Source organism: Procambarus clarkii, chromosome 4, assembly GCF_040958095.1.
Source record: "Procambarus clarkii isolate CNS0578487 chromosome 4, FALCON_Pclarkii_2.0, whole genome shotgun sequence".
Lineage (NCBI taxonomy): Eukaryota > Metazoa > Arthropoda > Malacostraca > Decapoda > Cambaridae > Procambarus > Procambarus clarkii.
The window spans coordinates 12,036,050-12,043,089 of NC_091153.1; the positions used below are offsets into that span (position 1 = coordinate 12,036,050).

At 42.6% G+C, this 7,040-nt stretch overlaps 1 long non-coding RNA gene across 1 annotated transcript in view; it reads left to right on the top strand.

Moving 5' to 3' along the window:
* The window catches only part of LOC138372003 (uncharacterized), an 8,440-nt gene extending 4,575 nt beyond the window's left edge, over positions 1-3,865 (top strand). Inside the window, exon 3 of the long non-coding RNA XR_011230614.1 lies at positions 3,576-3,865. This is a non-coding gene — a long non-coding RNA (uncharacterized lncRNA). The remainder of the gene's footprint in view (positions 1-3,575) is intronic.
* Positions 3,866-7,040: the final 3,175 nt, after the last annotated feature.

Consider the following 7,040-nt stretch of genomic DNA (forward strand, 5'->3'; position numbering starts at 1 on the left):
GTTCTGGGAGCCACTTAGTAGCATGTCTTTGCACCTTTTCCAGTTTGTTGATGTGCTTCTTAAGATATGGGCACCACACAACCGCTGCATATTCTAGCCTTGGCCGAGCAAAACTCGTGAACAATTTCTTTAGTATTTCGCCATCCATGTATTTAAACAAAATTCTGAAGTTAGAAAGCGTGGCATAGGCTCCTCACACAACGTTCTTTATGTGGGCCTCAAGTGATAGTTTTCTATCTAGAATCAACCCTAGACCTCTTTCTTTTATCAGAATTATATAAAGATTTCTCACATAATTTGTAGGTTGTGTGGGATCTATGTTCTATTCCACATTCCATAACATGGCATTTATTCACATTAAATTTCATTTGCCAAGTGGTGCTCCATATACTTATTTTGTCCAGGTCTTCTTGAAGGGCATGACAATCATCTAAATTTCTTATCCATCCCATTATCTTAGCATCATCAGCAAACATGTTTATATAATTCTGTATTCCAACTGGTAGATCATTTATGTAGACAATGAACATTTCTGGTGCATGTACTGTGGTACTCCACTTGTGACACTTCTCCAGTCCGATTGCCTCTGATTACTGCCCTCATTTTTCTATCAGTCAGAAAATTTTTCAGCCATGTTAGAAGCTTACCTGTCACCCATCCAAAATTTTCTAGTTTCCAGAACAACCTCTTATGTGGAACTCTGTCGAAAGCCTTTTTTATGTCTAGATAGATGCAGTCGACCCAACTACCTTTTTCCTTTAAAATCTCTGTGGCTCAATCATAGAAACTGAGTAAATTCGATACACAGGATCTTCCAGATCGAAAACAATACTGTCTGTGTGATATTATATAATTTCTCTCAAGGTGTTCTACTCATTTAGTTTTTATTATTTTTTTTTTGTTTTCAATCCTTTCACTGTTACACTTGTCAATGATTCAGGTCTATAACTGAGAGAGGTGGGGTCTTCCCTGTTGCCACTTTTGTAGATTGGAACTATGTTAGCCTTTTTCCACATGTTTGCTATGACTCCTGTACACAGGGATGCCTGAAAGATCAGGTGAAGTGGAAGGCTGAGCTCAGATGCACATTCTCTCAGAACCCATGGTGAAACTCCATCTGGACCAACTGCTTTGTTCTTACTTAGCTACTTTAGCATATTTTCCACTTCATCTCTAGACACCTCTATACGCTCTATGATGTTCTCAGAAATTCTTATTGTGTCTGGTTCTCTTAAGATTTCATTTTGTATAAACACACTTTGGAACTTTTGGTTTAATGTTTCAGACATTGCATTATCATTTTCTGTGAATCTGTTTCCTATTTTCAACCTCTGGATATTATCCTTTACCTGCAATTTGTTGTTTATGAATTTGTAGAATAGGCCCAGTTCTGTTTTACATTTATCCATTATCCCTTTTTAAAAATTTCTTTCTGCCTCTTCCCTTACTGCTGTATAGTTGTTTCTCGCATCTTTGTATCGCTGGTATGATTGGGGGTTTGGCTTCTTTCTATTTTGATACCTGCTTGATGGGGTTCTGCTCTTCTACCCCCCAAGCCCGGCCCGAGGCCAGGCTCGACTTGTGAGAGTTTGGTCCACCAGGCTGTTGCTTGGAGCGGCCCGCAGGGCCACATACCCACAACATCCCGGCTGATCCGGAACTTCTCTTAGAAAACAGTCCAGTTTTCTCCTGAAGATGTCCACGGTTGTTCCGGCAGGAACAACCGTGCAACCGTGCTCTGAAGGGGAAAGTGAATACTGAGCAGTACTCGAGACAGGACAACATAAGTGACTTGAAGAGTACAACCATTGTGATGGGATCCCTGGATTTGAAAGTTCTCATAATCCATCCGATCATTTTTCTGGCCGACGCAATATTTGCTTGGTTATGCTCCCAAACGTTAGATCGTCGGACATCATTATTCCCAAATCCTTGACATGCTGTTTTTCTACTATGGGAAGATTCGATTGTGTTTTGCACCCTGTATTATGTTTCAGATCCTCATTTTTGCCGTACCTGAGTACCTGAAATTTATCACTGTTAAACATCATGTTATTTTCTGCTGCCCAATCGAAAACTTTGTTGACATCTGCTTGTAGTTTTTCAATGTCTTTCATTCCATTTTTGTGTCTTTTGGTCTGTGGCCCTCTCTCAATTTCTGTTGAACCAATCCTGTTTTCTGGCCCTGCATCTCTGTTTTGGTATGAATGTTTGTGTGCCTTCATTGTATATTTTGCAAAATTTGGCATACATTTAATTTACTTCCCTGTCTAGCAACAAGTATGCCTAATTACTTATTAAAAAAAATTTGAAGTTCCCCATAGTGACCTCTCTCTCTTGAAATCAAGTTTATCAACTGTTTCAATGTCCCCATTTTCTGTGTGTGTGTGTTTGGAGGCTAAGCTTGCTGATACCATGTGTGTGTGTGTGTTTGGAGGCTAAGCTTGCTGATACCATGTGTGTGTGTGTGTGTGTGTTTGGAGGCTAAGCTTGCTGATACCATGTGTGTGTGTGTGTTTGGAGGCTAAGCTTGATGATACCATGTGTGTATTTGGAGGCTAAGTTTGCTGATACCATATGTGTGTGTGTGTTTGGAGGCTAAGCTTGCTGATACCATGTGTGTGTGTGTGTTTAGAGGCTAAGCTTGATGATACCATGTGTGTATTTGGAGGCTAAGCTTGCTGATACCATGTGTGTGTGTGTTTGGAGGCTAAGCTTGCTGATACCATGTATGTGTGTGTGTTTAGAGGCTAAGCTTGCTGATACCATGTGTGTGTGTGTGTTTAGAGGCTAAGCTTGATGATACCATGTGTGTATTTGGAGGCTAAGCTTGCTGATACCATGTGTGTGTGTGTTTGGAGGCTAAGCTTGCTGATACCATGTATGTGTGTGTGTGTGTGTGTGTGTGTTTGGAGGCTAAGCTTGCTGATACCATGTATGTGTGTGTGTGTGTGTGTGTGTGTGTGTGTGTGTGTGTGTGTGTGTGTGTGTGTGTGTTTGGAGGCTAAGCTTGCTGATACCGTTTATGTGTGTGTGTGTGTGTTTAGAGGCTAAGCTTGATGATACCATGTGTGTATTTGGAGGCTAAGCTTGCTGATACCATGTGTGTGTGTGTGTTTGGAGGCTAAGTTTGCTGATACCATGTGTGTGTGTGTGTTTAGAGGCTAAGCTTGATGATACCATGTGTGTATTTGGAGGCTAAGTTTGCTGATACCATGTGTGTGTGTGTGTTTGGAGGCTAAGTTTGCTAACACCGTGTGTGTACTCACCTGTTTAAATAATAATAGGGGTGTGTACCACCTCTGGTGCAATTGTAGGGACCCACAGCCTTGAAGAAAATAGAGTATTCAGAGAAGACCTTGTGGATTCTCACTGAACACTAATCTTTTCTTCTCCTATCACCCTTCTTATTTTGTTTTATGCTGTATTCTATTATATATCATATAAATACATAGCCAAATGGCAATATTTATTATGTCTATACAAAAAGAAGACATCCACTTTATTTTTTTTCTCTCCTTTGTTTCTATGTGGATTTTGTTGTGACTAATGATTCTCCTCCTTCCCATCAACAGGTCTTCCTCACTGGGCTTGCTCGGCTTTTGTGTTACTGTGAGGGTGCCATCATCGTTTACCCTTCAAGACTGACTCATGCTGGCATTGCATTTGTGGACTTCCCTTCACAGTAAACAGTCCTTCTCCATATGGTGATTGTCCAGGGCAAGCAGGGTGTGACTGCCATCTTGGAGAAGCAGGGTCTTTTAATATGAAGAATCTTCCGTCTTCTCTACTTACGCCAGCTTGTGCCGGCCTTGCATTCTTGTTACTTCATGGCCCTTGGGCCTTTTTTATTTATTTTACATAATAAATTTTTTTATTAATACCCGTGTTTCACAAGAGATCCTTAACATTTTAAGCACCAATTGTATTGACTAATGTACGTCTTGTAACCTTTAAGACATAAATAGACAAGACATAGATAAATGAGTGAATAATACTGAGTGACTAGGTTAGGGCGAGGAACATAATACAGTGTCTGGCTTTGGAAGAATGCCTACTGTTTTAGAAACCTTATTGCCATGATCATAATCGTATGGGTTAAAAAGCATTTGTTGTCACTCCTACACAGTGGCTTGTTGAGCTTGAAACCTTTGCTCCTTGTTCGTGTTACATCTGACCTTTTGAAGAAATTGCATGAATCAATATCCTCCAAATTGTTCAGTATTTTAAAGGTTTCGCTCTATTACTCTCTCATTTGCATATATCTAAGCATATAGATTAGATATAGATTTAGATTAGATTTTTTAGTCAGGTAAAGGTACATACATTGCAGATGAGTTACAAAGGGAAAGACAATGACTAGAGTTCACTAGCTCTATTGGAAGAGAAACGTCTGCAAGACAAGTGTGGGCAAAAATTAAGGTAGCTAAGGGGAGCAGAGCCCGGCCTGCGGCTCACAACGACCCCCAGGGTAAGGCTGAAGAACTAATTCACAAGTGGAGTGATGCAGCATCATCCTCCTCCCTCCCTGCAGAAGTAAGCAGGGAACAGCTCCTCCGACATAATGACAGAAGGATTTGGATAAAAAGAGCACAATCTAGTGATGACGAGTATGGGGAACCAATTACAGCCAAGGAAGTAAAGGGGGCTATGAAAAGGGTAAAAGTACAGCACCTGGTGAAGATGGCGTCACCTACGACATACTCAATGCACTGTGTGAAGTGTCTGGCAATCCACTACTCCACCTGTTTAACAAGTCATTCCTATGTGGAGTGTTGCCCACACAATGGAAACATGCAATAATGGTCCAAATACCGAAACCCAATGACCCTGGCAATTATAGACCTATCAGTCTCATGTAATGCACTTGGAAGATGCTTGAAAGGATCATCCTAAACCGACTATTGCACAAAATAGGCAGGTTAGGGGAGGGGTCAATGGATTTGTTAAAGGACGGAGGACAGCAAACTATAGTTAATTACCTTGCTAATGATACAGCTAAGTACTCCCAATAAACTCGCACCTCGGGGCAAAATTTTAAAATTTAAAATACAATACCTAAAGCCACTAATACGCATAGCGTTTCGGGCAAGTATATACGAAGTAAAACCCAAACAAAGAACTGACTCCGTAGGACCCATAAAAGATGAGACTAACAATTTTAAGTTGTATCATAAAAGGGCGGCAAACACTCTCAATGAATACCTAACATCAGTGTTCACACTAGAAAGCGTGAATGACATCCCATCACCAACACAAATGTTTGTCGGAGGTAAGGAGAATGAATTAAGAGAAATACCAATTACACGTGACACGATCAGGAAGAGCATTGACAAACTAAAAGACTCAGAAGCCCAAAGTGTAAATGGATTTAAGTCCCAAGTCGTAAAGGAACTGGCAAATTAATTGGGTGGTTGTAGGTAGGAGCTGCCTCGTATGGGCCGGTGGGCCTTCTGCAGTTGCCTTTGTTCTTGTGTTCTTGTGTTCTTATGTTGAGTAGCAACTTTTGCAAATTTGCAGATGATACAAAATAGGTAGGGAAATTAACACGGAAGAAGACTCACTATCACTTCAAGTTGATCTAAATAGGGTTTTGAAATGGTCAAAAGATTGACAGATGCAGTTTAATGCTGATAAATGTAAAGTTTTGAGACTAGGTAATGATGATAGTTACAAGATACGAGCTAGATGGTGTTGAGATTGCGAAGTCGGATTGTGAAAGGGATCTGGGAGTTATGATTAGTAAGAATTTAAAACAAAAGGATCAATGCATGAATGCTCGTAATAAGGCAAATAGGACACTGGGATTTATTAATCGAAGTGTTAGTAACAAGACACCTGGTGTGGTTCTTCAGCTATATCTTGCTCTGGTTAGGCCCCATTTACATTATGCAGTTCAGTTTTGGTCGCCATATTATAGAATGAATATAAATTCACTTGAACGTGTCTAGAGTAGGGTGACTAAGTTAATTCCCCAAAATAGAAATCTTTTATATGAAGAAAGATTAACAAAGCTTAAATTGCATTCACTGGAAAAGCGAAGAGTTAGGGGTGATATGATAGAGGTTTACAAGTGGATGAATGGACATAACAAAGGGGATATTAGTAGGGTATTAAAAGTATCAACACATGACAGAACACAAAACAATGGGTATAAATTGGATAAGTTTAGATTTAGGAAAGACTTGGGTAAATACTGGTTTGACAACAGGGTTGTTGATTTGTGGAACCAATTGCCGCGTAACGTGGTGGAGGTGGGGTCCCTCGATTGTTTCAAGCGTGGGTTGGACATGTATATGAGTGGGTTTGGGTGGTTATAGATAGGAGCTGCCTCGTATGGGCCAATAGGCCTTCTGCAGTTACCTTTATTCTTATGCTCTTAATTCACTATGCTTGCCAGTGAAACTCCTTTTCAGAAAATCGCTGGACCATGGAATAGTTCCCCTAGTAATAGTTGAAGGTGATGTAGTGATCGAGTAATCCATATACTCCATTATCTCATCATCATAATGGCATAACTAATTACACAAGCATGGTCACCCTTCCCCCCAGGCGCCCCAGGTCCACCCCCAGGCCACCCTTCACCCCAGACTCCCCAGGTCCACCCCCAGGCCACCCTTCACCCCAGGCTCCCCAGGTCCACCCCCAGGCCACCCTTCACCCCAGACTCCCCAGGTCCACCCCCCAGGCCACCCTTCACCCCAGGCTCCCCAGGTCCACCCCCAGGCAACCCTTCACCCCAGGCTCCCCAGGTCCACCCCCTAGGCCACCCTTCACCCCAGGCTCCCCAGGTCCACCCCCAGGCCACCCTTCACCCCAGACTCCCCAGGTCCACCCCCAGGCCACCCTTCACCCCAGACTCCCCAGGTCCACCCCCCAGGCCACCCTTCACCCCAGGCACCCCAGGTCTACCCCCAGGCCACCTTTCACCCCAGGCTCCCCAGGTCCACCCCCAGGCCACCCTTCACCCCAGGCACCCCAGGTCTACCCCCAGGCTCCCCAGGTCCACCCCCCAGGCCACCCTTCACCCCAGGCTCCCC